At 31.6% G+C, this 8,411-nt stretch overlaps 1 pseudogene; it reads left to right on the forward strand.

The window, feature by feature from the left end:
- Positions 1-1,865: 1,865 nt before the first annotated feature.
- LOC133834725 (uncharacterized) lies at positions 1,866-8,044 on the forward strand (annotated as a pseudogene).
- The last annotated feature ends 367 nt before the right edge of the window (positions 8,045-8,411 follow it).

Below are 8,411 nucleotides of genomic sequence, written 5' to 3' on the forward strand. Positions count from 1 at the left end.
TCAGTTTCTATAACCAAATTTGATTTCCTAGGCGATTTCATTTTAGCTGTGTTTTCAAGTTCGCCCAACCTAAATTTTAGACTCACGAGCCTTTTGATGCTTTGACCATGCAAAAAATTCGGACCAGATAGTCCACTAGTGCAAGTGGTTGTTCTCAACCAAAAAAATTTCTTTCTTTTCTTCAAACAGGTAGTGTACATTAACGGACGCCCTTCTGTCACTCCTAATTCCAGAATTCGTTCTACCCACGACTCTGAATAAGGTTCCCTTTTTTTTATATCTTTTATTTAATATTTGAATTTTAAATTATATGTGTGTATACATGTATCAAATAGTAATTTGTGAAGAAATTAATGTTGGTTGTTCAAGTTGTAATTTTATGGTATCAGACTTGTCGGTTTGTGAAGTTGTTACATTTCTCATACATTTTTCAAAAAGGAAAAAAAAAAAAAGAGAATTTGATGATTATATGATTTGATTTATACCACTTTTTCTCTTGAGATGATTTAGTTTAGGATCTCCTCATCTGTCGTAATCACTTTCTTTTTTTTTGGTAAATTTACTATAGATTCTGAACGAGTGAGAGTTGCTATCAGACTTAGGCCAAAAAATGCTGAGGATCTACTTCAAGATTCTGATTTTGTTGATTACGTTGAGTTGCAGCCAGAGGTATTTTTAGTGTCATTCCTTCTTTTTTATTGTTTATTTGATAAACTACTTTCATGGTTAATGATTATATAGTTATAAAAAAAAAGGACATTTTTGGTTCCAATTGATTGTAGATTCTTTTTTCTTCTTTCTAAAATAGTGCATTCATTTTTCCACTATATCTGTTTATGTTTCTCCCAAAGGGCAAATCAGCTAAGCCTTACTTATCTTACCTCAACCACAGGAATGTTTAGAGTAGCACCATAATTCTATATTTTTCTCTTATTCAGCTGAAGAGACTGAAGTTGAGAAAAAACAACTGGAGCTCGGTATCTTATAGATTTGATGAAGTTTTTATAGACACTGCCTCCCAAAGGTGAGTTTACGAAGCGGTTGCCAAGCCTGTAGTTGAGGTATGTCATCAAGAGACTAATGACTTCTACAATAAAAGGCCTTTCTCAAACCTGGAATATATGGTATGCTGTTATAAATTCCAACCTTTTTTTCACTTGCAATTTGAGTTATATGTTTTACTCCTATGTTTCTAAACTCCAAACATTATTGCCTTTTTATTCATGAACTCTAACATACGTCTTTAAGGCTATACCACTTTCTTCTTTCATGTAAGCAGGGTTTAGAGCTTTGGCGAAGGCTTTCCAAAACTTGAGAAACTGAGCTTAATCTAGTGCTCTAACGTCTCAAGTTCTGGCTTAATTGCACTCGCCAAGAAGTGCTCATTTTTAACTGCTTTAGATTTACAGGTGATTTTTTGTTCTACTATACTTGAAATTTGAAGTGTTTTATGTAGGTCTTATCTGTTTCTGTTAAAATAAATGAAAATATATTCATTGTTTACCTCATTTTTCCCAAGTTTTTGTGACATATCATTTTGGTATGGTTTTCTTTAAGGGTTGCTATGTTGGAGATCATGGTCTAGCTGCTGTTGGAAAGTCTTGTAAGCAGCTTGGGGATTTAAATTTGCGATTTTGTGAGGCCTTAACAGATGCGGGTTTAGTTGAATTAGCTCTTGGTTTTGGGAATTCATTGAAAGCTCTTGGTATTGCTGCTTGTGCTAAGATAACTGATGTCTCACTGGAAGCAGTGGGCGTACATTGCAAGTCTCTTGAGATCCTATCTTTAGATTCTGAGTTCATACTCGTTTTGCTGTATTGTTTGCTCTTGGCATGGAGAAAGGCAGTCAGAATGTAAGGTTTTTATAATTACAACAATTCTAGATATTATAATTTGATCTTTTTCTCTTGTTTTGTGAATTTTTTCATTTGGTTTATTCTGATTATTTGAATGTTTTCTCTTGTTTCATTTATGCCAATGATGCTTTCCCCAACTCAAGGGGTTCCTTCACAAAATCCAGAGTGGAATGGGTATCAGGTACTTTCATACTAAGAAACTTATCTGTTACTTTTTAAAGTATCGAGATTTAATTAAATTTTATTTCTTTGATGCTACTAGTGAGTATTTTAAGGATGAATTTAAAGCATGTACACTCTTATTTTATTTTTATCTCACTTTCTTTTTATTGAATTCTATTACTAAACTCCATGTATTATTGTCATATAGAGATTTCATCTCCTCATCCATGGCTGTAAGCCAATTTTTGCTGTCCTTACAAGCAATAGCACCTTGCTTAGATTTGTTCTCATTCACTTTCATTTAGATAATAAATATATTATTTAGTGATAACTTTTAGTATGAAAAGAGAATCTTACGTTTGGTCTCTCTCTCCCATTTCTCGACATCTCCATCTCTCTCTCACATTTCTCCCATTGCTCCTCAATTTCTGGCAATCACTATCTCAATTTCAAACTCTCATATTGGTATGTACTTCTTCATCTTTATTTATCCATCTTCACTCATCTATTTCTAGAACTATAACCCTAATCCTCACTTTAAGTACCATTTTTCTTTCAATTTCTCTTTCTGTTTTTTCATGACTGATCAATGATTCATCATTAATGTTCTCTTTGTTAATTTTATTATTGCAACCATGATAATAGTGATCTTTGTTTCTATGTTTAAATATGGTGTGTTTTGGAATATAAATGAATGTTTGTATGTAGGCTAAACTTGTATGTATAGAGTGTATTTGTGTTATTTGATGTTTGTGTTAATTTATCTGTAAATTTTGTTTAGTTTGACTACTTAAATTGGTCTTGTTATATAAAAATAAGCTTTGCTAAACCTATGCATAATAACTGTTTGATGGAATGCTTCAATGAGATATATGAGTAAAATGAATTATTATTATAGCTTTTTTTTAATCAGCTTTTTGTATGGAAATTGAGCTATGTTGAATGGACTTGGCGGCTGACCTTTCAATTGACTTTGGATATCGGCCATATGAGCACACTTACAAGGTTCTAGTATGTATACAAATATTTGGCTTAACAATATTTGGTGCATAAGTCTCCTGCTTCTTCAACTGAATTATCTTTGCGTATGTCCAGGTAAGGAGTTGTATTCTCACAACTTGAAATTGCTTGTTCCTTTCTTTGACTCTCCATCTATTGGATTGGAAAACATTGAGAAGGTAGTCATTCACTCCTTTTAGATTGCAATTGATTAACATATTACTTATTGGTAACATATTAATATGGTTTTGATATACTTGCCATGACAATACCAGAAAAAGATCAAGCTTGATTTTTTTGTGATCTTAAGTTCTTAATAAATGTGATAAATCCTAGTGCATCAGAGAGTGAAATAATAGGCTGCTTCACATAGAAAAGACAAGACAACCATACTCTTCCCTTCTCATGAGTCAATTTCCTTTCCACCATTCCCTCTAATCAAACATAGAGTTTGGCATAGAAAGAATCTTCTAAGGAAAAACTCAATCAGGGTAGTTGATGTTGTTAACTTAATAACAATCCCAAAATGAGGAATTAACCTGAACATGATTAAAAATGAAAAATGCCCATCTCCGGCCATTAATGCTTAAACCCTCACTTTCACTGTTTCACTTTTTCTTTTGGCACTTCCAAACTCTGTTCATTCTCTTTATATGTTGTACAACTAAGGGGAATTTGATGAGTGAGTTTGACCAATTGAGCTGTTTATAGTCCATACTAAAGCCTCAGTCAACATTGCTGCTGTGCCACAATCCAAGGTAGTCATTGGTGATGTTCCTCAGCCGTAGGAAATGTGGAGACATGATATCAAAGTTGTAGGCCACCTAAGTCATTCTCGAAAGTGTAGGGGGCTTCATCGAGTGTGGTGCATGATTGAGCAACAACGTCTCACAACGACTGCTCAGGGCTTGTGCACCAGCATGGATGCATGACCAAACTAACAAATGTTCCACAATATGACTTATGCAGCAGTTTTTTTTTCCTTTCTTTTTAAAAATTTAGTAGCAGATTGTGGTTAATGTCTTGCAATGCTAATCTCTGCAGGATATCTCCTCTTAAACAAAATTTGTGGTGGCAAAGTGGAAATTAAGGTGCTTACAAATCGGTCTATGTTCCTTTTTACTTTTTAACGTACATAATAGTAAGTTTGAATGCTGCATTACAGAATAGAGGCTTATTATATATATATATATATGACCAGAATAAACTGTCAAAAAGATAATAACAACAATAATAGTTATAGTAAACTTAGGATAAAGAAGGTTGTTTATGGCCTAATCCATTTTTGGTCAATCAAATATAAGAGTTATCCATTGCCAATGCAAATGCTATTGAACCTGCCAGACTCTACTATAGAACTTTGTATTTGTGCCTTCAATATAGCTACAGTCCAACTTATCTGCTATGCAGGACCTACCTGAAGCTTCCATGGAGGCCTCTTATTAGCATCAACGGAAGTACGGTCTATGAATTAGACGACGAGTTTAAAGTAAATGATAATCTATTTTTGTCTTATAAATTGTTGCTATATATAGAAATATATATTGATCATTATTATTTATAATGGTTGCTTCATTATTCATTGACTTGACAGATTGTAAGGCATGCTGAGAGTTGGAGTGTTTCTGCACTTGAAGCAATTGGCCAGATATTCACATCTAGCGATGGACGACCTGATGAATAAGATAATAATTATCATTATTATTTTTATTAGTTGCTGATCATGATTAGAATAGTAATAGGAAAGTTTATATATATAACTTGTTTATGTCATATATGTATTCTTTTGTGATATATTTTTCATTTTACATGATGGTTGGCTAAGCTCGTTTTGTTGCTAAAATATTGGTCTTATGTTTATAGTCCGGATTTAATTATCTCTTACTTAAGAAGTTGACTTGGTCAACTCTCTGGCCTTGGTATAACTAGTATTCAAGAATAAAATGAAAGAAAATACAGGAACTCTATTAGACAATCAAACACAAGAATCACAAATGATCACCATTTGAGGTGTGAGTTGTTTAGCAAGAGGTGAGGTGAGGTTGATATTTGAGGTGTTGAATGCAGCCGTGAGGTGTGAGTTTTTAGACTGGAGTGACTATATTTGTACTTTAGGTCCTGTTTATATAAATGATCACCATTTTTACAGATTCGCACATATAACCACTTCTTTGCTCTTTTATTCTTTCAATTGAGGTACACGTCTTCTCTTCTCCACTCTGTTTAAGTGTGTAGTGGTATATTTGTAGAAGCTCTCTTTCTATTTGTGAGTTAAACGACATCTTGGAATGTTAACTTTGCTTGATTTTTTAACTATGTCAATATATACATAAAGGGTCTCCAATACAACAAGTACTTTAGCACACTTTTGAATGATTATGTTGGCCTATACTTATTTAGCACACTTATCATCATATATGTGAACTTATCACAACTACATTATATGCTTCTTTATATAACAAAAGCAACATTTGTTTTCTTTAGATAATAAATAATTAAGTATTTCTCTATTTACTTTTTGTTGGTGTTTAGATATCCTGTCATGTTTAGATATCAATTTGGATTGAAAAAGATAATGATTTTTTTTTTTTTTATCTCAAGTTGCTGATTTTGCATTGTATTGTTATTATGCTTCTATGTATTTTAATCATGCATATACGAATATTGTTTAGCAAGGTACACTTCCAACTATTCATTTTCATTTCTTTGATTTCATTGTCTTTGAAATCCTCATAACTAATATAAAATTAAAAGGAATATAGATGATACTTGGCAGTATACAATAAAAAAAAAAAAAATTAACTGATACACTTCTTTGTAATAGATTTGGTTTAGCTTGGTTGTCGTTACTTTTATAATCCTGCATTTTTTTCTTTGTCGTTGCTTGTTTGATGATTTTGCATTGCTTGTAATGTCTACATTTTCTAAGTATAGAAACACACCCTAATTATAAAGAAGATTTACATAATCTCTCATAAGAAATCTTGACTAAACACTTATTAATTTAGTTTTAGAGTGTGGTATATATGGTTTTGTTTATGGTAGTTTACAATCACCATGCTTGAATTTTATGTGTTTATATGCATTATTCTAGTGAAGTCTCTATCCACCCATCACCATATTAAAGAGATTGATCTTCTTAGTGAAATGCCTTGATTAGCTATTGCCTAGCCAATATTAACTGAAGTTGCACAGAGTGAGCTCATCTATATGCCAATTTCAACATATATCGTGCATATTACATCCTTTGTTGTTTTCTCTAACCTTTTTTGCACATCAAATTAATAAGTCAGTCAAGTTCTTCTTAACTAAAGCATCATTTACATGCATTATTTACAAGGGTAGAATAAGAACTTGTTTTGTGAGGTGACTCTAACTTGCATTCTAATATCCCTAAAATTCTCATTTGGTTAACTAAGTCTTGCATATTTCTGTCAAAGAGACTGAACCACCCTTTCTTTGTTGTACTGAACACTTTAAACAAAAAACCAACCATTCTTTTTTTCTTTTCCTTTTTCTTTTTCTTTTAAAAATTCAAAAATTAAACATGATGAAAGAATAGCTTTGGAATTTCTTCAAAAATTTATAAGCATCTTGTGTATAGTTTCTTTCTAGAGTAGGCCCTAAGACGAGAGAGGTTCATGTTACAATCAGACTCACTTGGAAGAGCTCTTCCATTCTGTCAAAAAATCTAGCCTGTTCATAAACATTAATCAGGATGTTATATCTATTGATGTCTACTTTATCTATAGAATGTCACAAGCTGAAAATTTTGTTCAACAGGTTGAAAACAGAGCTGAAAAAAATCTCTTTACAAACTTTCATTTCACTGGGAAAGTCTTATTGCTTGATCTATGGAAGATTTTGCTATGATTTCTTTAATATGATTATTTCTGAATTATTATAGCTTAAATTAAATTGTTTGAATGCAGGTGGTGATGGCTTTCGTTGGAGAAACTAGAGGCATTCAAAAGTGATAGAGTTGGAGGGTGACAAGGGTTATGGTAAGATATATTATACAGTACATACCCTGCAGACAAGGTGAGAAGCTTTTTAAGTAAAGCAAAATGTATGTCGTGTACCATGATTCTTTTTTTCTTAACCAATATAGCAAAACAACAAGAAGAAGAACAAGTCTGGCTATTAGAGACTGTTGGTTTATACCTTAGGCAAAATGGGGAAGGGTGATGTATGTGCTGTTATAATTTTGATATATGTATTTGTGAACAAATTTCATCAGGTCTTGTAAGTGCCATTGTGGTTTTGGACTGTCAAACAGTCAAAGACACTCTAACTGATGTCTTTTTTTTTTTTAATGAATTTTCTAAACTAAACTAAATTTAAAAAGTTTTTATGTTTCTAAGCTTAGTTTTGATCCAATTCATACCAGCCATCTAGGGGACTCGGGAACAAAATTAATCAATAAAAGAAGTTATAAAATCAGCTTACACGTTAAAATGAGTTCATTGTGCCCTGTTTCATTGTGTGTAGCAAAGGACATGGTTTAAAAATTTAACATGTGTTGTTAAACATGCTTTTATCTGTTTTCTACCTGTTTGGTTCTTTTAATTTTTCTTTGTATTTCTTGTTTAATTTTAGAGGGAAGAAGCAATATGTTTTGTTGCTTCAATCGTTGTTTTGCATGGTAGTACATCTTGTTATACCCTGCTATTTCGTCAAGTTTTGAAGTTATTACAAATTTAATTTAAACTTTATATGCTTACAGGTGGAAATTAGTTTAAGTCTTATGTTCTTAATAACAAAAGGACTTTTTTTTTTACAATGTGCAGGTATATTGAGATGATTTCTTTGGAGCAATTCTTGACAACATTTGTAGTTGAGGCCTTTAGAATGGAAGAATGTATTTCATTAATTTTTGTATACATGTCTTGTTTTGTATTTAGTGATTAAGGAATCTGAATTGGGCATAAATTATGTTGTAATATGATTTCTTAAGCCTGGACTAGTAGACTAAATATTGTAAGTACATTTTGAGTAATTAATAAAAATCTATTTATGTTACCTTATTTGGCTTCAACTTTCATATTTGTTTTCCTAGTTTTGTATAAGTAAAAAAAGATTATGTTTCTCTAAGCTAATATAACACATGTGTTATACTAAAGTGTAATATAACACAAAAAATGTGTTATACTAAAGTATGGTATAATACAAAAAATGTGTTATACTAAAGTGTAGTATAACACAAATTTATTAGTATTGAAATATGTTATATAATCAACTATAAATAACATAATTAAACACTTATCTAATTATTAAAATAACACAGAAATTGTGTTATTGTTGACAGTACAATAACACATATGTATAACACTGATAAAGTGTTATGTAAAGTACCATGACCTACGATAACATAGTCGGTCTTAACACATCAGA

Source organism: Humulus lupulus, chromosome 5 (genome assembly GCF_963169125.1).
Source record: "Humulus lupulus chromosome 5, drHumLupu1.1, whole genome shotgun sequence".
In the NCBI taxonomy this organism is placed as follows: Eukaryota; Viridiplantae; Streptophyta; class Magnoliopsida; order Rosales; family Cannabaceae; genus Humulus; species Humulus lupulus.